This window comes from Protopterus annectens, chromosome 8.part1, assembly GCF_019279795.1.
Source record: "Protopterus annectens isolate FY-2018-M chromosome 8.part1, PAN1.0, whole genome shotgun sequence".
Classification (NCBI taxonomy): Eukaryota; Metazoa; Chordata; order Ceratodontiformes; family Protopteridae; genus Protopterus; species Protopterus annectens.
The window spans coordinates 122,699,046-122,724,108 of record NC_056742.1 but is presented as its reverse complement, the minus strand read 5'-3'; the positions used below and the strand labels follow the sequence as shown (position 1 = coordinate 122,724,108).

The following is a 25,063-nucleotide window of genomic DNA, read 5'->3' as shown; positions in this document are numbered from 1 at the left end:
ACATAGCCAGGATGCAAAATGGATAGAAAAAGAAAGAATAAGAAGTTTAAAGGTACAGGGTATGAAATGGGATGAAGTAACAGCTAGACATATTGAAACCAAGTTAAGAAAAGCCTCAAATTGGAAAACCCCAGGCTCAGATGCAATACCTAACTTCTGGTTAAAAGTATTAACATATTTGCACGAAGATTTAGCCATGAGTAAGAATTATTTATATGTGCACCCAGAACAGACACCAACCTGGCTAACAACAGGAAAAACAATGCTCCTACTTAAGAGTGAACCTGCAAGCTACTCTAAAAATTATAGACCAATAACTTGCCTTCTGAAGATGTATAAATTATACATGGGAATCAATGCCGACAGAGTTTATAGTTATTTAGAATAAAACTCAATTATGGCAGTAGAACAAAAGGGCAATAAAAGAAAGTCATATGGAATAAAGGATCATTTGTTGTTAAATAAAGTCATAGTGGAGAACTGTAAAAAAGGGGAAGAATCTTAAGTATGGCATGGACTGACTACAAAAAAGTATTTGATAGTATCCCTCATTCATGGACAAAAGAGTGCTTAAAAATGTATAAGATACACCCTACACTGATCGACTACATTACAGTGACCATGAAACAGTGGCAGACCACTTTGCAATTAAGCCATGATAAAGGACAAATTGTTATCCCAGGGATAAAAATTCAAAGGGAGATATTCCAGGGTGACTCTCTGTCACCGTTACTATTCTGCCTTGCCCTTAATCCATTAAGCTGTTTACTTAACAGCTTAGGTCATGGCTATAATCTGGCTCCTAGAAAACAACAAAGTGTAAAGACTTCTCAACTTCTCTTTGCCGATTTAAAACTGTGTAGCTCATCAGATGAGGAACTGAAAGCACAACTGCAAGTTGTCAAAACTTTTTCAGATGATATAAGAATGCAATCTGGTCTTGAAAAATGTGCAAAAGCAACCTTTAAATTAGGAAAACTGCAACACCAGGAAAATGTCAGTTTAGGACAAGAATGTGGTATAAAAGAACTTGAGCAAGAAAGAGTGTATAAATATTTGGGAACTGATGAAGGATCAACAATAAAACATAAATAAATGCGAATAAAACTTAGGAATACTTCAGAAGACTTAAATTAATCCTGACAACAGCACTAACATCTAGGAACAAAATCCAGGCTATAAACCAATTTGTTCTTCCTGTTCTAACTTACAGTTTTGGAGTGACTGAATGGCCCCAAAACGTGTTGGATAGATTAAAAAGGAAAACAAGAAGGATGCTTCATGCTCACCAAAAGAGTTATAAAAATCAGTGCATACCATAATTATATATTGCCCATTCTGAAGGAGGGATGGGCCTCTTTGAAACTGATTATATGTACAGATATGCAATTGTGGGACTCCATACATATCTGCTGACCTCACAAGACCCAAACGTACTGAAAGTTTTGAAACATCAGGAGAATAAATCTAAGATGACTTCTCTGATTAATCTAGCAGAAGTTCATCGGTGTCAAGCAGGAATGGAAATCACACCAGATGTAGTTAAAAATCAGGTAGCAACTGAATGTGCCAAAAAAAAAAACAAAAGAATGATGAGAAGACAAGAAATGTGGAAAAAGCATAAATATAGTTGCAAGTATACAAAACTTCTGGAAGAACCGCATGTTGATCAGGAACTAACACAGGAATGGTTAAGGAGAGGCGAATCCAAACCAAGAGATGAAAGGTTAATACTGGCGGCCAAAGATAGTGGGCTGCGTGCATGTTGGTTTATAAAGTCCACTGAACATGTGGGAGAAACAGGCAAGTCTAGGTTTTGTAAAATCGAACTTGAAACAGTTGCATGCCTCATTGCTGGTTGTGACATACTAACGGCAGAAGGACTGTAAAGTGAAAGGCATAATAATGTGGCAAGACTGTTGCACTGGGGATTGTGCACACATTATGATACTGAAGTAGCCGAAAAACACTGGAAACATTAGCCACAAAGCATCACAAAAAATGAGGAAGTCTACATCACTTGGGATCATCCATTACCAAAAGTTCAAAAGATAGATGCTAGAAAACCAGATATAGTGGTCCAAAAAAAAGAAGACAAGAGTAGCACTGATCATTGAAATTGCCAGACCCACTGACTACAGTGTGTTGCGTACAGAGAGACACTAAGTCATAAAATATCAGGATCTGCAGGCAGAAACAAGAGCAATGTGGAAGATAGATACCCAGACATAGTCCCATTAGTAATAGATCATATTTAGATATGCTACCAATACATGTAACTCCATACGAACTGCAGAAGGAGTCAATACTGGGCACATTGCTGGTGCTGCAAAGAGCACTACTGGCTGACATCAAAGATTGAAACAATACTAATTTTGTGAATTTAATTATACTGTGACTTAGGACTGGGGCCCATTCCGGTCATGGTATTATAAACTCAAAAGACTTGGGAGAAATTAAAAAAAATTGAAAGGTATCAGTCAGGAGAAGGATACAAAAATTTTCCACAGCATTGGATATACCATGGAACACAGTGAAGACAGTCATCAAAAAGTGGAGAAAATATGGACAACAGTGATGTTACAAAGAACTGGATGTCCTTCAAAATTGATGAAAAGGCAAGACAAAAACTGGTCAGGGAGCTTGCCAAGAGACCTACAGCAACACTGAAGGAGCTGCAGGAATTTCTGGCAAGTACTGGTTGTGTACTACATGGGACAACAATCTCCCGTATTCTCCATATGTCTGGGCTATGGGGTAGGGTTGCAAGATGGAAGCCTTTTCTTACACAGAAAAACATCCAGGCCTGGCTAAAATTTGCAAAACAATACATCAAGTCTCCCAAAAATATGTGGGAAAATGTGTTATGGTCTGATGAGACCAAGGTTGAACTTTTTGGCCACAATTCCAAAAAGCATGTTTGGCGCAAAAACAACACTTCACCAAAAGAACATCATCCCTATGGTGAAGCATGGTGGTAGCAGTATCATGCTTTGGGGTTGCTTTTCTTCAGCTGAAAATGGGGCTTTAGACAAGGTGGAGGGAATTATGAAGAGTTCCAAATACCAGTCACTTTTGGCCCAAAACCTTCAGGCATCTGCTAGAAAGCTGAAAATGAAGAGGAATTTCACCGTTCAACACAACAATGACCCCAAGCATACATCCAAATCAGCATGGCTTCATCAGAAGAAAATTAAAGTTTTGGAATGGCTCAGCCAGAGCCCCGACCTAAATCCAATAGAAAATCTGTGGGTTGACCTGAAGAGGGCTGTGCACAAGAGATGCCCTCACAATTTGACAGATTTGGAGTGCTTTTGCAAGGAAGAGTGGGCAAATATCGCCAAGTCAAGATGTGCCATGCTGACAGACCTCTACTCTTGAAGACTAAATGCTGTAATTAAATCAAAAGGTGCTTCAACAAAGTATTAGTTTAAGGGTGTGCACACTTATGCAACCAGCTTATTATAAGTTTTTTTATTTTTTATATTTTTTCCCCTAACAGATTTGTTTGTTTTTCAATTAAATTGTACAGGTTATAGGTCACATTAAAGGTGGGAAAAGTTTTGAAATTATTTATTGGGGTGTCTTTTTTTATATCACAAAAACCTGGCATTTTTAACAGGGGTGTGTACACTTTTTATATCCACTGTATATACAAGTTGAAAGTCCTGCTTGAACTAATGATTCTGAGATCTGGTTATAAAAGTGATGCTCTCCCACAAAAATTAAAATTTCTATTATCACTTCCTTAGGCTTTCTTGTCAGGTTTGCTAAGGAGCTCCTTTTTAGTGCTTCTGATTCTTCTGCTTCACATTTTTTACTGTTTTCAGTACTTTAGTACTGATTAACTAGGTCCAGATGGGTATTCTAAATTTCCTGCAAATTATGGTTTGTCCTGTGATGGTGCTAAGAAATATAAAGGTACCTTTAACTTTTGTTAGTTTAACCATAATTCCTACATAAATTATGTCACCTATGTATATTACTATGTCCAATGTGACTGCTTTTAAATGCTGACAAGAGCATTTTCATGGTATAACAAGTGTGTCCCAAAGTGTGAATATTTAACATCTTTGTAAATCCATGTGCACAAGGCACTGTCTCATTGTGCAGAGCAGCAGTGGATAAGAAAGCCATATAGGTCTCTGATTGACACCCTGAAATGGTCAGCAGTTATAAACAGCCACCATTGCCGGGTGTTCAATTGGCAGCTTAAGTGAAGTTAGTTGTGAATGGTATAAGTCAACTTTGCAGTAGTCACATATCCAAATTTTAAGATTACTGCACAGCCAATAGTGACTGGTAGGTTAAGGGTGGTAAAGAAACAGAGGCAGAGACAGATACACTGGCCAGCAATATGAGGTTTACCCCATGCCCCATGATGTCAGTTGAGGCAACTGGAGATGCAATGTGGAGAAAATTGCTACTGCAGCGTTCCTACTAACCCAGTCACATAATTATTCAAGGGAAGTTGGGATACAATAATAACAAACCAATACAATACATTAACAATAATGTCATTGCCAACAAACAAGTGTATAAGAAATGGTCTTAAGAAACTGCATGGTCTCTTGAGATGTAGTAAATCACTAACAACCAGTAATTATCAGACGATACAAATGGTACCGATTCTCTACAAGTTCATTTTCCAGGGCATGTACAAATTGGTTGCACATCACTGAAGATGTGTTTTACAAGTAAGTGAGATGTGGTCCCTCATTCTGTAATGCTGTGATGGGGAGCTTGGCATACACTGCTAACGAGGAAGGAAATCCGAAACCCATTAGAGATTTATATGTCATATTGCATCACTCTGGACCAGCCTCTTAAATATGCAAAATATGTACTTTACAGGAACAAATTCAGATGGAAGAAGTCAGCAATATTTTAAAACACAGACTCATCTATTTAGAAGCTCAGCCCCATAAATAGCATTTAATTTGTACATTTAATTGCTGTAATTTTCTCATGTAGTGTTATGTAATACAATGAGGTTTTAAATTATACTTACCATTAATTTACAATTAAGACCTTTATGTTCAAAAGCATGTGATAACCACTGAAACATTTTTCTTGCTCATGAATAAAAGATTGAGGCCTTTACATGTGGTTGATTATAACACTACCATAGTAACTAAAAAGCTAAGGAGAGGTACTGAAATGTTACAGGCAGATGTGCAGTTTTACCATTTTATTTTTGTGAATGCATAGTAATGTTGTGGGGGGGGGGTGTCAAGCCTGGATACTATATTTGTCCTCTCCCTTCTCAGGTCTTACATTTCATTAATAGTAACTGAATGCATATTTGTACAATAAACTAAATGGCTCAGGCTTGTGCAGATGTAGAAGCAATGTAAAGTAAACTAGGTATATTCACAGACACTGGCTGCAAAATATTAGAAAGATAAAGAGATTTTTAAAGGAAATAGAGAGCCATGTCATGATGTCAGCTTTTATAAGCATGAGTGTCAACAATATTTAGAGGGATGACATTAATTAGTAAGGCAGTGTCACGTGACTAAATGTCACACTTTGATAACACACACGCAGTGTAATGACATTCAGACGGTAGTTGATACCCACTGGTGATGCAGCCTGAAAGGGTATGGCCCAATTCCACTGGCAGAAAAACTCATTAAGTATACTTGGCACTAAATGTAATCAGTATGTCTACTGCACACTCATACACATACACCTTTAAAGCTATGACACAAATCTCAGCAGTTCAGTCTCATTTGTATCTAATTATTTCTGCTGCAGACCACACCTGATGCATGTCACTATTCTCTTTCATCTCTACGACTTTATTGTACTTATCTTGTAGTTTTCGGTCCCATTGCTGCAATTCAGAAAAGCTGACCCAAAATCTGATCACACAGAAGGACATGGAGAAGATAACACATTTTACATATATCTGCTGTATCCTATTGCACCAGTACTGCTTGCCTACATAATACCAGCACCATAAACACTTCATTGAAGCACAAAGTACTATATGCACACCATCCTAAATACACAGTTTTAAAATAAGAAAATCAATAACACATGCTCAGCACCCTCAGCTCCTCAAATTAAATGAATGAACTGTGAACTCACGTTTGTCAGTGCACATTATATATCACTGGTGGGGGTGTAGTCACTCTCAGCATTTTGTTTTCAGGATAATTATTTTATTTTTTTTTATTCTTTATACAGTGTGTACCAAGCTTCTGTTACACCACTCTATATAACACATCCACATTTAAACAGCTTTTGAGGCTTTCCCTTTCTTTACCTTATTATATTCTTTAAATATATATTGCAAATTTCTGTAATAGTTCAGTCTGTCCTCTTTGTACTTACTAAATTCTATTACCTTCTCCTTATTGCCATATAGGTCTGTTGATGCAGAACTTGCACCAGTTTATTAACAGCATCCTGGTATGTTTCAGTATGTGTCCTTCCTTATGTGTACACTCAAATTACGTCCTTATCAGTGCTCTTCATAAATATAGCACAACCTCCAATTTTGTGCTGTTATTCATAGCAGCTGTAGTGACCATAGATGCATTTGCTGTATTCTCAGAAGTCAGGCAGTCATGATTTTTAACAGTCAGTTCTTCTACCATGGTAATGATCTTAAGAGTTAATTTGTCTGAATGTTGATCCAAGCCTCTCTGGTCTGGTTATTGGATTAGAGTCTTTGCTGTGTATCAAGGGTTGCAAAACTTCAGGTGGAATTGCACCACAGGCCCAACACTTGCAAAATCGGTAGTGGCTACAGCATTTTTGTTTTTTTACTGCATGACTCATTTCTGAAGATCTCTAGTATTCTACATAGTATTCTATATGCAGAAATTAATTAGTAAAATGCAACTTAAATAAAATGCTTAAAATGTAGAGTTCTGTAAAACGTACAAGCAGCATCAGCTACAGAATGCAGCCACTCTTCTCCCATGCACATGGTTCTTGTATAATACAGTACTACGTCGCTGATAATTGGCAGCAGCTCAAAGTCCTCTTGCGAAAAACATTCATCAGTTGAAATGATATATATTGATGACTGTACATTAGGGTCACATTCATTCATACAAGGTCACTATTTGTTGCATATAGACTGAATGCACTTGGTGATAGATTTGGAATTACCACATGGCATACCCATTTGCTGTACTGCTTGCTTATATAATCTGTTCATGTGCTGCATGTCTTTAAGTAAACCCTACCAGTTTGATGCATGTTTGAGTTACTCTACAGAAACTTAAGCATTCCTCCAAAATTACCTGATCTGGGAAACAAGTACAAAGAAGAAGTTAATACAAAAACTGAATTCTACAGTAAGAAACATTCTTAACTGTGAATTATACCTGAATGATAATGACTCATCAAGAAATACAGTAATATACAAACAACAAGTTTTAGGCAACTTGCAAATCTGAACAACAGTCCATAAAGCTATCTGAAACTGTTTCTAAACTGAACATCATAAGAAAAATGATGTTTTGCAAAGTATTAGCTTCAGTTTGACAGTTTAAATCATAAACTGTAATGAGAAAGAAAGAAACAATGTGACCAAATAAAAAAAACTGCAGCCAACTCCTAGGAATGCTGTCCTTGTCTCTTATCGATCCGATTGTCACTTTGATTATTCCTAGCTGTGGGGTAACCCTATCACAGAGAAATGAAATGTGGTTTAAGCGCAGAGAAATGAAATGAAATGTGGCTTGGGAATTCTGGGACCTCCTCTGTGAGATTGTATCTCAGTGGTCAGAGCAGAATAATACTAATTAGCAACGTAAGCAAAACAGTGGCTATAGTCTGTTAACAAGTTGTCTTAAGGGTGTGGGAAACCTACTAAAACACTACTTAAGGTTCAGAAAGCTCTTTTCAGCAGTCTGAATATTGATGTCTGTTGTACAGGAGACAGCCTTATTAAAGGTATTGATGACAGAATGGAACAGAAAGGTGGCTGTCTCATTTTAAACTTTTAAAATGTTAATGTACTACAGAATTGTAGTGGTTATAAGTATAATATGTTGAGAGTACCCACATCTTTAAGACTGACAAGTACCACATCCATTCACATGCACTGGTTCCTTACAGTAATTTATATTTTTGCTTCTCTGTATCATTTACTCTTTCTTGCAAAGTTTAACCTGTCATCCCTGATCAATCTGTACTTCACTGCAAATATTTTTCCAGGTTAATGTAAGAAACCAGTTACCCTCTCCCCAAGTCTGTATAACAAAAATATATGAATTACAACACTGAATGTTCCTGATTTTATAATTAGTACAAATTCATTATTTTGTAATCTTCATGCCTTCTGCAAACTATCTTAGCAGTAGCCGGCTGTTCATTAATCTTAAGATGTGCCAGTTCACCTGGCTCTGTGATTATCTTATTTTTAAATCCTTTAAATGTAACATTTTATAAACTTCAGGCCCTGTATGCAAGAAGCACTTGTCTGTTACCCAGTAAACGTACATTAAATAAACTAATTTTTCATAGTCAGAAATGCATGACAGCTATCCTTAACTTTAACTTTGGTCTCTGATTACTAATTAACAAAAAAAAAAAATAAAAGTATTTAGCAAACAGTCAATTTCCAAATATGCACTTATTCAATGCTAAATTTTTCAGTGCAAATCTTCAGACTTGGCTCCCCCAGAAGGTGTGGATCTTGTGATACTACATACCCAAAACCAATGTATCTTTACTGAGTTGCCCCGCATCACTTTATGGCCTTTGTTCTCTTAGTATACAGCACCAAAGTTTACACATTTTGAACAACAGTCTTGTACACAGCTCAGCAAAATAGTGTTAGCAATATGGCCTTCTGAGTTACTGCTCCTTTTTTTTTTTGTCTTTCGGCTTTTCCCGGTTAGGGATTGCCACAGCGGAACTCCAGTCCGCTAATGATTGGCAGCAGATTTTCACGAACGCCGAGGTGCCAGCTCGAAGTCCAACCTTCAACGAAGGCACGCCCATTTACGCACATTTGAAAATATCTCCCCATTTAGAATTATGTTTTTTTTTTGTTATGTGAGGAGATTGAAATCCATTCTGAAGAAGCACCTAACTAGCGAGCTCACCTGTAAGTATCTGTCCTAATCAGGTCTGTATAGCAAGATAATGTTGCTACTTCTGACTGAAGTCTCTTTAGCAGGGCCTTAACAACTGAAATGCCAGTCTATTTAGGTTTTATTTACTTTTTTATTTAATTTTTGATATATTTTTATATGCAGGAAGGTGTTTTTAATTTTATACTTTAGCTGTCTTTCGCCATTAAGCAATAATTAAAAAATAACACCTATTTTGTGGTATTTCCAATGATTTGTGTTTTTAAGCAGATAGCAAACCTGTTGGTTTTGGTGGACTATAATATTTTTTACCATGAGTGGGGGGCGATGCACTCCAATGGAAGGTAAAACTTCTCTTCTTTAAGAGATTTCTCTGACATCTATTTCCATTTCAATAGTGAAACACAAAAAGCTTTTGATAGATTTTTATTTTTAATTTTATTTTACAATTTGGAAACTGGTTAGGTGAGCTGGTCTAATAACCCTTTTCAGTCATGACCCAAGTTTACATTTTACGAGTTAAGCTTCACATATCAATATACCATTAAAACATTACAAATAGTACATATAGAGCTCTAGAGATCATATAACAAAGGAGGTAAAGTGGGAGCATAAAACATGTGTGACTATTGACAAAGTCAAAAAGCTCATTTAGACAATAACATCAAACAGCAGTAAATAGTGCAATACAGTCATGATATGACAGACGATAAGTGGATTAACTTACATCATGAAAACACATTTAGCTTCATTGTGTATATCAGCAATGAAGGGTTGTAAATTTTGATTGTTTTCTACCTCTCTAGCGAGGTTATTCCAAATAGCAGGACCAAATGTAGAAAAGCTTTCTCCCCAGTGGTATTTAGGAAATTAGGCTGTGTGAGGAAGAATATGTCATCTTCAGCATTTCACAAAGAGTAGTTTATTTCTCTGGTCGGTAGTAGCCTTTTCAAAGGTGGGCAGTAGCCGATTTGGAATATTTTATAAATCATAGTAGCAGAATGAGATAGAGAGAGAGAGAGAGAGAGAGAGAGCAAGACAGCTCTGTCAGTTGTAAGCAACCATTAACCATTTTACTTGTTTTAATAAGTCACAGTGATGAGTGTGTAGGTTATCCAGAAGGGCAAATCTGAAAATTTCATTTTCCATAGTTTATGGGTACTCTGGTCTGAGGGGAGGCAAAGAAAAGCTAAGCAGTATTCTAATTTAGGTAGAACATTCTTAACTATGGAAAGGCATACTGTGGTGGGAAATGTGGTAGCAGAATTTAAGCTGAGTTAATATTTTAGAAGTAATTTTGTCAGTATCGAGGGTGAAGCTGAGGGAAGGGTTCAGTGTGAGTCCTAGATACTTTTGTTGTTTAACATTAGGGATGAAGTTTCCATTATTATCTTTGAAAAGGATCCGGGCCACTTGCAAGTTTTACTGGGGTAGTAAATAATGCTATTTTTTTTTATTTAATAGTGTATTTTTAAATAACCAGGAAGTTAACATATAGAAATTTGCCTGCAGACTGGGTCGAGTGAGTTATGGGTCTTGCCAGATACTATTATTAGCATGTCATTTGTGTTCATTAAGGGTTTGTAGGTCAGTGACAGTGTTAATAAAGAAGGAGAACAGTAAAGGTCCAAGTATGGAGCCCCAGGGAAGTCATAATCAGATAAGGTGTCATTAGCAAAAACTTTGAATGTTCTTTCTTTTATGTAGTTTTGGAACCAATTTAATTGTGTTGATGCTAAATTTAATTTCTATAGCTTCTGAAGAAGGAGGTTGTGGTTTTCAGTCTCAAATACTCTAGTCATATCACTGCAATAAACACTGAAAGAGCAAATGAACAATACATTACTCCACATTCTCCTACAGAATGTCCTAGAATACTGTCTTCATTCTTTCTTTCATATATCATAATACCCTTTGCACTTTCTGTACGGCAAAATAGCAAGTTCACATCTTGCATAGAAATTATTGGTTTATCCATAACCCTGAACATATTTTTTCTGCATGACAGCTGTCCTCATTCAAATAACAACGTCAGAATTCAGCATTTCACTATTATTATTACAATATACTTTTCCTCTCAAAGTAAAGCACAATTCCTAGTCATTTTTGTGGCAAAGGGATAATGCCCTGAGTACAACCCATATAAAAAGGATCTACAGGTAAGTTGATAGGGCATTTTGTTCTGTATCTTTTGGACCAAAGTCAACATCACAAAGGTCAGTCTACCACCAGTTAAAAAATATTAAAATAAACAAAAAATAAAGTGCATACAAGAACTATGGCATTTGAGGATCTGAGTTACAGATTTATCATTAAGCAAAGGCTCTCAGCTAACACAGTACTATTGCCAGACTGCTTGTGACAACTATCTCTCTGCATCTACAGACACACACACACATACATAAACATATATATGTTTATATAATATATATATATATGAGAGAGAGAGAGACCACCATATGTATGCTTGCATATATGTATATGGATTACCTACATTTTGTTGATGTTTGTTTTTATTGATTAGTGAAAAAGCTGCTAAAGCTGGTCAAAAATCAACAGGAGGTGTGAGTAGTGCAGCAAAAAAGATTTTTCTTTGTCTTCAATGATTTTACTTTTGAACATTAGATGTTCAATGGTTTGAGGTTTGATCTTCTGACATTTCGATAGAACATCAATGTCACAAATCCATTTTATATATAAAATATATAAACATTTCATTATCTGGTTGATGACTATCTCACCACAGACCATTTAGCTTAGCTCTAGTGTTCATTGCAATGTAGGATTTTTGCCATTTGATTTCTAATGTTATTTTTTTCTCAACTGTTTTGCATTTTTTCTTGATGTATTTATGCTCATCCCATGCAGATCCTTAGTGTTCATTTATATGTACACTTTTGTTATTTGCTTCCTACTGTTACTGTTTTCTCAATTGTGTTAACTATTGGCAGGGATCGTGGCTGAAAAGTGTCCTTGGACCAGCCGCCCTACCCAGCTAACAAACTAAAATAAAGAAATAAACATTGCTTGCACTAGCAGGTCACATTGACCATGCAATATCTTTATTTTATAGCTTTTTTTTCATGGTGCAGTGAACTTGGAGTTAACTAATACAGGAGGAGGTATAGAGTTAATGTGTGTGTGTGTGTGTGTGTGTGTGTGTGTGTGTGTGTGTGTGTGTGTGTGTGTGTGTGTGTGTGTGTGTGTGTGTGTGTGTGTGTGTGTGTGTGTGTGTGTGTGTGTGTGTGTGTGTGTGTGTGTATGGGAGGGGTTTGGGGGTGGAATGAATTCTCCCACAGAAAAATGAACACACAGATAGGTAAGTAAATAAATAGCTAAATAGGGAGACAGACAGAGAAATGGATAATGTCAGCTACTTAATTACTGAAATGGAGAGCCTGGTACTAATTTACAGATATAAATATAAGGCATGCACAACGAATAATTTGTAATATAAGCATTCCTGATCCAGCACATTAACAATCGGCGAAACTGAGCCCAAATAATGTATTTAAAATGGAAGGGACACAAGACAGACTATTTCACATTTTCTACATATGAAAACAGGGTTATAAGCAAGGGCATCTATTTGAAAGCAATCAAATTCAGGTTTGCAGGAGAGCCAAATGCCAAATCCTATCACAGCATTCACTGGCCACAGGGAAGAGGAACTAATTTTGAATGGGGTGCTAACTTATTGCAGGACATACACACACACACACACACACACACACACACACACACACACACACACACACACACACAGACAACTTAGAGGAATGCCAATTGACCTATGGCATGTCTTCGGTATAACTGCAGCACCTGGCAAAAACCTACACAGACAGGATGTGCAAACTCCACACAGATGGTGACTAAGCTGACAACCAAACTGGAGAAATAAGTGCTGTGAGGCAACACTGCAATCCTCTGTAACACTGTGACACCCCTCTACATTGTGTGTGTGTGTGTGTGTGTGTGTGTGTGTGTGTGTGTGTGTGTGTGTGTGTACCCTGCAACATGTTGTTATCACCCTTTCAGGATTAATTCCTTTGACTTGTGGTCAGTGAATGCTCTGATAGGATTTGGCATTTATCTGTATTGTGCAGCATATAAGCAGAAGGATAGCTTTTAGATCCAAAGATGACATTGTTGCCCTCTACTCAGCTCACATCAAGTCAATCATTGATTATAATGCCCCCTTTGGCAAGTAACTGGCAAAGCACATGCAACAACTTGCATGCCCTCAGGAGGTTTCTCAGAAAGAAAATACAGGGCCTACAACACCTGTCCTACATAATCCGCCTTAAAGCACTGTCACTATACTCAGTCTCTTACCAGCTGCTGAGAGGAGACCTCTGCCTACCATATAAGACATCCTCTGAGCCAGTATTCATGGAACTACTACACATCTGCAAGTCAGATGGTACCATAAATACTCAATCTAGGGACTTGAACCTTTTCTGCAACATAAACAGAAAGGTATAGAGGAACAGGTCAATTTTTTTCAGAGGACACCACTTCTCTGGAACAGACTTTCCCTCCACATAAAACAAAGTTCATTCTTGGCCCTATCCAAGTACAACTTTGATGCATGGATAGGCAATATGAAATTTAAAACTGTACAAAGAAGGAATGCCAAGGAGAAGCGGTCCAAAAGTTGAAAAGTTTTATTCACAAAATAAATGAACGCTGTTACAAAATCATGCATTTTCGTCCTCCATGGACTTCATCAGATGCAATATGAAATTTACCCTATGGGTGCCCCCTGTACCACTAATGGACAGGGGCAGCACCTAAATCTATCTTCCAGTATGGTCTGCTATAACTATGGCATGCCACCAGAAATAATCACTATCTTATGAGTAGCGTATAAATATAGATCTGGGAAAAAGTTCAGCATAATTTTTGATACTAAATGGGGTAAATGACTAGGCTTAAAATGGCCTCCAAGGGCAGAGAGAATTGTACTCACCTATTGACCTACAGAGATGAAAAAAAATGAAAACTATTTTTAAACACAAGTGTTTTGAACATGTAAATAAAGTGTAAGTACGTAATGAGGGAAACAGGGGGTCAACTGCATTTTACCCAGCTGTGGGTAGGATGTGCGCCGATAACTAGCAATGCTGCAGCTCGACTCCAAAATGTGTACATTGTAGTAATATAAACAAAGAAATTACTGACCACAAAAGTAATTATAAACTATAACAGAAAGACATGAACACTACTTGTATACTTTTCTCTGTATTAAAATGAAGCACACACTCAGAAATGTTTAAAAAGGAAGGCAGTAAAAGCACTCTATCTGACATATTGGCGAAATGTCACTGACATGCACACACACACACACACACACACACACACACACACACACACACACACACACACACACACACACACACTCTCTCTCTCTCTAGAGAAAATTGCAGCATACTTGGTGACCACATATCACTGACAGAAATATGAAACTGACTTATTTTAAATCATTTTAAATAACTGCATAATAGTAATAAATCAGTGTAGTTCACACAGCCTCATGATATCATGAGTTATCCCCTTAGGCTTTGCCTTCAGGGGTGTCTCATGATGGCAAAATATGAAACTTGCCACACATACCAGTGAGATTTATTGCTTAACTAAATAGCTGACAGCAGACGTTGACTTGAAAGAATGCGGTTATGTTAAGTTAGATGTGTAGTTGTTCAGAAACAAAATTGTTAGGGAAGCCAACTCCACAACATTGTCATTCATCTCTGCTCATCCTGGCCATAAAAAGGTATGAAACAAATAAAGGGCCGTGGGTCTAATTTAAGTCAGGCACAAAGATACTTACCTTTAAATAAATATATGTACAGAAATGAAGTTTGAAATCTCTGAACATGAATTATATAAACAAACAATGAATAAAGTGAAAAAATGAAAAACAGTGACAAATTAAAACAAATTTAATACAAAAATAATGATTTAACCATGGCAGAAATATATTCTGAGTAGTGCAGTGATGGACTTAAAGCAAACTGGCATGTTATAGTGTTGAGTCTGCAGGTGACATGAAACAAGGCAAACGTGTATAATCACATAAGATTTGATGCAGAAGATGGTATTAAGCAGCATCTCTTTCTATAAAGATCTCAGCTTGTGGAATTTCTAAGAGCTTTAACACACTGAATGTGTTGTTCAGGTGATATAACATGGGAGCCCATTAACTTACAGTAAACACCCAGCTACAAAAGTAAACTGCACCCTGGACACATGACATGACACACCTACCATATCTGTGGTAGACTGAGATGTGACCCTGCATGACTAAGCTGCAGCTCCAATATGATATGCTGTGTGGGGGTGAGTGCATGTGATGCTCACTAGATTTCATCACAAATGCAGCATCTACTAAGATGAAGAATCAAGTTTTGCCACTAAGATATCATGCTCACATTTAGGTTACCTGTTGTTGATAGTGGGTTTTAGTGTTTGAAAAATACTGTTCACTTTGACAGCCTCACATTAGGTTTGTAAATGCTGTAATTTAGTTTTGCAGGGGTCTTTACCTCATGATCCATGAAACGTTTGTACTATATTAGTAGCGGAGTCACTAACCCGCTTTGACAGGACAGTGTGAACTCCTAAATAAGTTGCACAAGTAGAGAGACTAAAAGCTGTGCACAGTTTTGGTTGGTTACTCTTGTAAGATTTGGACCTGATGACCTGAATGACTTCTTTGCTTTCCTCTACCCTCAGTATTCCCTCTGGTAAATACGTCTCAACCTATTAGAGCAAGAAATCTGGACAAAGTCTGAAACTCAAATGCATATCATTATTTAGTGAGTTTAATCCTTAGATCATCCCAGTGATTTGTCAAAAAAAACACAATTTTTATGAGGAACAGACCAAAAATATGAGTCAAAAATCTGGACATTCTGCGAAAATCAGCACAGTTGAGAGGTATGCTCTGGTCCTACCAGTTGCTAACAATATCTGGAGAGTGCAGACACTTGCACTGAAATTACCAAACATCTGCTCCCTGTATACTTGTCTGTTTTCAGGCCTCTTTACTTGGGCTGAGTACAGCAATCTCATACAATGTGTCCAGTCTAAATTATCATACTGCAAAACCATATATATAAAGATTTAGACTGAATCATCAGTTTAACATTGTGTTAAAAAAAAAAAAAACATGTTTTTGCAAGGAGGCAAGCCCCCCTGCACATCACACACAATCACAATAACAAATATACTAAAATACCAGTTGGGAAAAGGACAAATTCTCTTTCCCCACTGTTACCTAATCTCAGCAAAACCAAAGGCAGTACCACACACTAGCAATCTATGTGAAAGGTTTGAACCTTTCATTCACATTCACTTATATTGCTATGTTCTGATTAAATGCACCTTCGATGCAAGTTTTTCTATGAAACATAGATTGGTGAAAGTCACTCAAAGGACATTTTAGTCAAGAAATCAGTGATGTTTGACTTTGCTGAGGTATGATTGTTAAAGAACAGGTGCATCCATCAGACTTTTGTTCACACATGCATATGTCTTGTACATGTATAGTAACATTTAGGTGAACTACACCTCCTCCTGGTTTAGCTTCACAGCTGGAAAATTATTTATTATGATAAAAGTTAAATGTCACTATTTGAGTACAGCAGCAGAGGTATACATGCCAGAATGCTTTGCTAATATTAACTATTGTTATATTGTAAAGATACCACATATGTTGACAGTAGTGTACTCATAATTCAACATCATTTATTTTGCTCTTTTTGCCTCACTGTGAGTTGATCATCAGCCCTTTTACAACAAACAGGTTCATTAATTCCTCATCACCAGGGCATAGGTCACCTGGGGGGGCATTATTTACATAGTCATCAGAGGTGGTTTGAGATTTTTTTTCTTGTATTGCAACTCTAAGACCTGCACACCCTCTTCTAAGAGTCAGGAAGGGTCATAAAATGGACTGACCATGGAGGATCTCCCCTCACTTCCACAAAAGGGATTCCCTCAGAGCAGACTTGCTCTTTCATTGAAATTAAACAGTGGATTTTCCAGTCTCCATCAGGGAAAACACACTGCTCTATGTGCCCCAAGACCAAAGACCATGCAGCACTCCCCATCCCTTGAGATGCATGAGTGGGACATGCCTCTTCACACCTCCCCCCTTCCTGCTTTGCTCCTCCAGTGCTGGGGTCACTAATTGAACTCTGATTGCCTGGGTCACAGTCAGAGCCCATTCTTTCTGTGCCACAGAGACAGGCTATAATTTAACAAAATTTTAGCTTACTACCAATTATTAATTCTATACTGATGCTTGACTTTGTTATATATTTACTACTTTATTTAATTTAGAACTGTATTAAAACAGTTTGAGACTGAATTGTTATATTTTAAGATAAAAGGATCTGTTTTGAGCTGTATTGGTTTATTGTCAGGGCTTATAGTTTTGACTTTTTCTTGAACGTCTGGATAAACCTTTCTGTTACTAACCCAGCTGTATATGGATTATGGGGAACAGAATTGATTTGGTTTCATGAAGGTTTAAACTCTTCTAAAGAAAATTGTGTGCCATTGTTACTGACATTCTGCTCTGGTAAGCCAATCCTTATAAACAGAGTTTTAAGCACTGCAACAGTCTTTTCTGACATTGCTGATACCATGCAAACAACCCCTGCCCCCTTAAAGTGAGCCCCCACACCAATGAAAATGTTTAAGTCAATAAGTGGCACTGCAAAATTAATATCAGGATGGTGTCATGGCTCAGGTGGTCATTCCCAAGATGTAAAGTTGCTTGTGGTGGTACATTATGGATCATCTGACATTCAATATAGATTTTTGCTAAATCTCACTTGCAGGTCATTGCACCAAACTACAAGTCAGAAACTTTGTGTTTAGTGTCTAAGTATCCCTCACTTATAATGTTCAACACTGTGGCAGGTAACTTAAGATGATATCAAATTCTAGGTCAACACAGTAGAATTCCTTGGGATATGGTAAGCATTTCTTTATAGCTGCAGATTCAAGGTAACAAGAATGACCATCTTTAGTCCATTATCTTATGATACTGATGTATACCTGCAACAATACTTTAATTTCTGATTTTCGTTTGGGTAAGTATGTTGGTCACTGAAAACTGTTTAGTCTTTACCACTGAAGAACTTAGCTTTTGCACCTTCTCATAAAGCAGGTGAGACATTCCATAACTATTACTCCCACTCAGTTCTGAATTCATTGTTAAAGAATTATGACTGTAGGAGAATAAATGGCCAGTGCTGCAGCCATGCTGCCATCATTACAGTTATGCTATTTCATGCTTTAGAAACATACCCTAGTAGCTGGTGACCCATTAATATGTGAATCTCTTTACATACAAATACTGACATAACTTCCCTGCTAACTAGATCAGTCTAAGGGGTTCTCTGGCAATGTGGCATTTTCAGTTTTCATTAGGGGCCTTGAAGCAAACCAGGAATCTCTTTTGTGCCATCAGGGAACTTTTACATGATAGAACGGTACCTGTTTTGCAAGGCAAAATGTGTCATGTCCCAAATGAATGCCTTAGGTGAACTGGAGTTCCTCTGAATTGCCCTTAGTGTGTATATTGCTTGAGAGTGTGTGTGTGTGTGTGTGTGTGTGTGTGTGTGTGTGTGTGTGTGTGTGTGTGTGTATCCTGTGATGGGCTGGAACCCAGTTCAGGATTACTTCCTTTGCTTTGCACATACTCATTGCAAGGAGAAGCTCTGGCTATCCCACAGAGCTGAATTGGATTAAACAGGTAATCGGACAATGAATGAATAAATGAATCAAGTGCCAACCTAACAAGCAAGGATATTCAAACTATGGTTAACATTTTGTCTGTTGCTATCATCACTATGATCACCCAGAAAGTTCCTTCACACACCTCTGTCATTTACTGCTTAGCCCTGTACTGTAAAAATGCATAATTCAGTGAATACAAAATAGTATGTGGCAGTGTCACTGATAGATTTTCTCATCAGCACTCCATTAATGGGCTAGCCTTTCCTGATCTGTTGCAGCATCAGGAACTAGTGCCAAAGGACTACACAGTGCATTAAATAGAAATGAAATTTTATGTGTACCTTCAGTGCTACAGGCTTCAAAGTGGTGTTACACTCTTCCAATATAAAACTGATATACCCAATACTAACTCCTGTTTTGTGTTCTCTTGTTCCATCACACTCACTAATTGGCTTTTTTAAAAATACTTAAGTCACAATGTGCAAACCAGTTTCTCACTTAATGATTAGCTTCTTAATTATAAACAATATTTGTATTGTCTTTAGATAAATCTTTATGCTAAAAGTTATTATAGGGAAAAGTCTACATTCCTTTACATACATCATTAAAATATCATAACACAATATATCCTGTGAATAATGCCTCATATCACACTCTCTTGTTATCAAAAATCTGTTTATACCACATTCCTGGTAAAAGTTTTGTATGCACAAGACATTTTCCCACAAATCACCCTCTATAAATGTTCACTGCTTAGCCCATCTGTTGATTTGCTCCTTATTACACAAATGCACTCATTATTCAAACAGCAACCACATTTTAAATTAGTGATGCACCTGTATAACATTTTGTCCTGTCTCAATTTATACTGAAAACTTGTATACACACATGAATGACCTGTCTCACTGTTAGTCTGCTGTGTCCAGCATTAACATACTGCGTATCCATATGAATAATACAATCTGTCCTGGAGAGGAACTGAATTACAGTTATATTAATGCATGAATCTTATACAAAAGGTATACTTAAATGAAATTGATCATATGCATGTATGTATGCCCATGTCTTGTAAACGCTCTGTATCATCTAGTAAGACTCACTGGAATTAGACGATATTGCATCTTCCATATCTAGCTATGTAATGTAAGACTTGTTCAATGAAAGGAAGAAGGGTCTTCAGAATCACAGTCCTGAATGATTTTGCATTTGTGAACTTTTTCAGCTCTGAGAAATCTAAAATATGTTGAGGACTTGTCCGTTTTTAAAACTAAAAAAATAGACTGGAGTTGTTGTGTCTTTCGGCTTTTCTCGGTTAGGGGTTGCCACAGTGGAACTCCGGTCCGCTAATGATTGGCAGTTGATTTTTACGTGCTGAGTTGCCGGCCCTAACGCACAACCTTCAACGAAGGTACGCCCATTCACGCATGTCTCCACAGTAGACGCTCTAACTGAGAATCGAACGGGACAACGTCTTGCTGTGAGGCGACAATAAAAACCTTAATTTCTTTGCCTGAAAAAATACCCTTTCTATTCCTTTTTATTACAGTTGATTCATTAGCTGTAGAGTTTATTGCATTTGATGTGAGGTTGCCACTAGAAAAAGTTGCCCTTGACGTTTCTAAACAAATTCTATTGCATAGCCTTTTTGAATTGCGTTTATCTCATGCCATGCAGAAAAATAACTCCTGAAACTTGCCCCCTAAAGTATGGCTAGGAGGTGAAAAGGAATGTTTCAGTCATTTGAAGATATAGCTACCCTTTCCTGTTGAATTTGAAGTGTAACTGGCTTACTTTGTTTTGCACTGATTTTTTTGGCAAAATTGTTGGTGGATTTCTTTCTTTACAAAATGGTTTAATAATTGTCTTTTGAGACCAATAAGTATAAGGTACCTACAGATCTTTAAATGAATATCTTTTTTGTCATTATTTCTAAATCAGTAATAATAGCATCTGCTGTTTGCCCAAACAACAAATATTGTGTCACTGGAGCATGAGGAAACTTAAGTCAAACACCGTCATCTTCAGACTGCTCTGGCACGTTAGTCTTCTTAAACGTATTTCCTGATATGCAACTCATCTTAAAACATCAATAGCATCACATGCACATTTTAGTGAGTGAACTATTTTGTCTACTGTATCAACTAATTTTGATGCTAGGAAAAGTCAGCAAATTTTTCCAGAATTTGCTCCAAAATAGAATTCTGATAAGAATCTATGTGAGCTAAATAGAGTAGTGGCGTAACAGCAAACTACTACATGTTTACAGCTTTTCATCATATTTATCTAGTAAACTAGAATCTTTATTAAAATGGAGGAGATATAAAAAGGACATAATTTCAATCTGATTAGATGCTGTTCAAAGAAAGTTGCATGATCTGCCTTGTGAGAAGTGTATAAATCCTGCAAAATCTAAAGGTGAGCTTTATAATCTGTCAGTCTCTTCGGGTGCTGGAATCTGTGAATCTGAACATTGACTTTTTAAGGAAAAATATCCCATTTGGTGTGATTAATGCAGGGTTTACCCATGGCTGGTGTGGTTTGGTTTAGAGGCTAAAACCCAACTGACCAAACAAAGACAGTTATGGTAAAGTCTGTATTACCTATACTCAAATGGGATATATTGTTTTTATATAATACTGATTATATAAAAATATTTACCTTTTTTAAAACAATGTAATGACATGGAACTTTATTGGTATTCCATCTCCATTTGTAAACTTCAGCATCAAGGGAATGACTTCACTATGTACTACATAAGTACACATAAGTGTTAGTATTTCAGCACTAAATAATATTTTGTATGTATACTACCACTGTTTTTAAGACTGTCAAACATGCATATGTATACAGCAGTTTATATTAGGATGCTTGCACACTTGTTCATGAGTGATTTAGTGATATTCATGAGTGATTTAGTGATTTGTATTCTATATCCTTTTTGCCACTAAGCAGACCATCAAACCCAGTGGGACCAGAGACCATTTGCTCCTTAGCACAATAACAGGGGCAACAGTTGTCCAAAAGGGCCATCATCCAGGTAGCAGTGAGGGTAGCCTTAATGTTCCTGCCTTCACCGACAGCATTCACTTACTCTCCATGGAGATGGGACTCACTTCCACCATAGCCAGGTTACTCTGGCTTATCCACCACACTGGGACCCAAAGACATTCAAACTAGCATGTCCCTGTTTTGCAGGACTTCACTCCAGTCAGTGTCCCATATATTCCTGTGCATAGCTCAGAGGATAATTTCCTCAATCCAACCCCCATTCTAAACTTTTCACTGGTGGATGATACAAGTATTGTATCACCCACTGGATATCCAGTGTCCTCCAACTGATGTACCTGGCTACAGTCACCGGATTTGGATTCCAAGCCTCCATCTTCCTAGTCAACAGCATTAGTGTAAGCCTCTGCTTGCAGGGGGAGAACTGTTAATTGTGAATCACCTATCTCTCCTCCTCTGAAATGGTGAGCCAACAGATGACACTCCTTCCCATCTCCCTCCACACAACTTTCCCAGCACCTGAGACAGTAATCAAACTCATGCCATATGGGTCATAGTCTGGGCTTTATCCCTCTATGTCACAAAGTCAGGCTCAATTCAAGAGTGTTAATAAATGTTATTGAATATTTTATACACTATTTTGTTCATGGGCATTACTGTGGTGAGAAGGAGGGAAGCGTTTACTGCTAAAATATGTAACTGCTTGAATTTTGCTTCTCTGCTTAGTGGCACAAAAAATGGAGTATATAGCTTTTTATTTTTTGTTCTTAAGCTGCTGCAATTTCCATTTGTTTGTTTTGCAGCTAGACTTCTTCCCATGGGTAATGTTTGAGTCATAATGAGCACATTCTTGTGAACAACCAATTGTTTACATTTTGGAATAAATGTGACCCTTTATTGTATAATTGCTTTTAAGACATTCTTAAAGGGACAGTAAAGTGTCCACTTTGCATCTGGGGGCCTCATCATCTCACTGAATCTTTTCTCAGGAGAAGAAGTATTTCTTATAGGTGAAATGGAAAATTCTCTCATGCAACGTAATGGTTCCATAAAAGCAATATCTTCTAGGGGACACCCAGAACATTGGGAGGAAGAGTTTTCTTTATATGAATTCAGATTGGTTGGAGAGTGTCTCTGCAACATACAGAAATTATCCATTGCTCCAGATGAATCAGGGGAAGGATATTTTATTATTTCCTTTATATCCTCTTTAACCTTCACAGGTACCTGAAATATTTTGAATATCTATCCACAAAGGTATCTACTTTGGTCCCAGCTGCTTCACTATGGTTTCCTGCACTACATCGACATATTCCCTTGCAAAGATCTTACAGTAAAAGGAAAGGTGAATTAAGGTAGGGACCAAATTGGATGCAGTTTAAGCAGGCCTCACTTGATTAAATACTGATGTACTAGGCTCATCTACATCTGAAGCTTGTGGATCTGACATGATCACAGGGAATACCAGAAAAGGTACCAAAAAAGTGCTGCAAATGTCTTTAGGCAGCTCAGCAGCCAATAAGGAGAATTTCTGGAAGTTTTGCAAGTTGCTTCACATCCATATTTTGGGAAAACATTTGTATATTACTACCCAACTCGCAATTACAGCTAGAGCTGCTGGATTTATATTTTTCTTGTCTAGGAGTCACCTTTGCAGATTTTTACCACCTTATCTTTTTTTTTTTCCCTTTTTGTCTGTTTCTTAAGAGACTCAATGATTTTTGTCTCTTTATAAAAGCAGGAGTAAAATATAAAATATGAAAAAAAAAAAACAGTTACCTGTAGCACTGGAGGGGGGCTACCTACCATAATTTCAGTCTAGTCTTATTATCAATTTGACTAAAGATCTTTTAAAAACAAAACGAAACAAAAAAGCACTCAGCATGAGACATACACAAAACTATTACTACTACTATTACTAAAACAAATAGACTCTAATGTAGAAGTCATGCACAGGGAGAAATGACTGGAACAGAACAAAACTCATAGCAATACTGGCTACATGGAAGTACCTTGCTCACCAGCTGAAGTTCTGTTGAATGCTGGTAGGAGACCAGCAGTGCTCTTCATAGGGGCAAAGGCCCAGTTGGTGAAAACTCTGACACAGAACAAAGAACACACAAGGTAGGTAAACTCAAGAGCTATAACTTGCTGCTACATTGATCATTCCTTCAACAAAAGATCTTTTAATGACCAGTGACTTGTTAAGGGTTCCTGTCACATTCAGAACTGGTTGGTCTCTGGCCATCTTTGTTTCTTTTCAATAATAGGAGTTGCAACCAAAGTCTCCTACCATCCTATCTGTAATTCATATTAGCTCTCCTGCCCATATATTTGTAAGTTCATTCCCAGAATCTGATTTGCTTTCATAGGTTCATAGGTAAGCAATAGGCTAGCTGCCCTTGTGGGGCATTTTGAGCCCAGCCAGTTTCCCTTTTTATGCTCAGATTAACCTATACCATTTGGTTAGAGATTGGCCTTACCCATACCAAGGTTGATAATTATATATTACCCCTCATAAGGATAACTGGGATCATACCATAGATTATTTGAGGGGACCCATGCATGGAATAAAGCATTTATGAGCTCCCTCTGTTAGTAGTACGAGGGCAGTACTAGGGTAAATTTTCTGTTTCCTATCCACAAATCCAAGGTGCATTTGAACATGGATACATTTTTTTGTTATGTAGATGGGAAGCCTGTTCCAGAGCAGCAGTATTATCTGCAAGATATACCTGTCCCTCCAAACCATTCTGTTGATGTTGCAGAAGAGGTTTAGATCCTTAGACTAGTACTTCTGGTGCCATTTGACTTGCTGATCTGCAGTAAATCCATCAGTCTTTGGTTGAAAGATGTCTTGTACACCAGACACAGGTCACTTCTTAGCAGTCTGTAGGATACTGACTAGAGTGACATGGCATACAAGACCAAGTCCTAAACGTGCTATCAAACTCTAAAATTACTGCATCAATGGGCCCTGACAAAACCCTGGATGTATCTTAAATAGCATGAAGCATGACGTAGCCAAACTCCTAACACTCTGTTCAATCTTAGCCTTCATACAAGTTTTGTGCCAAGCAAATAGAGAACAGCTACAGTCATTGCCCTCCATAAATAAGGGCCTTCCACAGACCCAGGCAATTACAACCCCAAAGTCTGGTTAGCTATTCTCATCAGTGGTAATGTATAATTACTGACCAAGAGGAGAGCCAGTTCCAGGTATATCTTGAGGGACAGAT

At 37.4% G+C, this 25,063-nt stretch overlaps 1 protein-coding gene across 1 annotated transcript in view; it reads right to left on the bottom strand.

Moving 5' to 3' along the window:
• Positions 1-25,063, bottom strand: part of GSE1 (Gse1 coiled-coil protein) — a 1,449,259-nt gene that overhangs the window by 1,323,737 nt on the left and 100,459 nt on the right. The gene's annotated exons all lie outside the window — the stretch shown is intronic.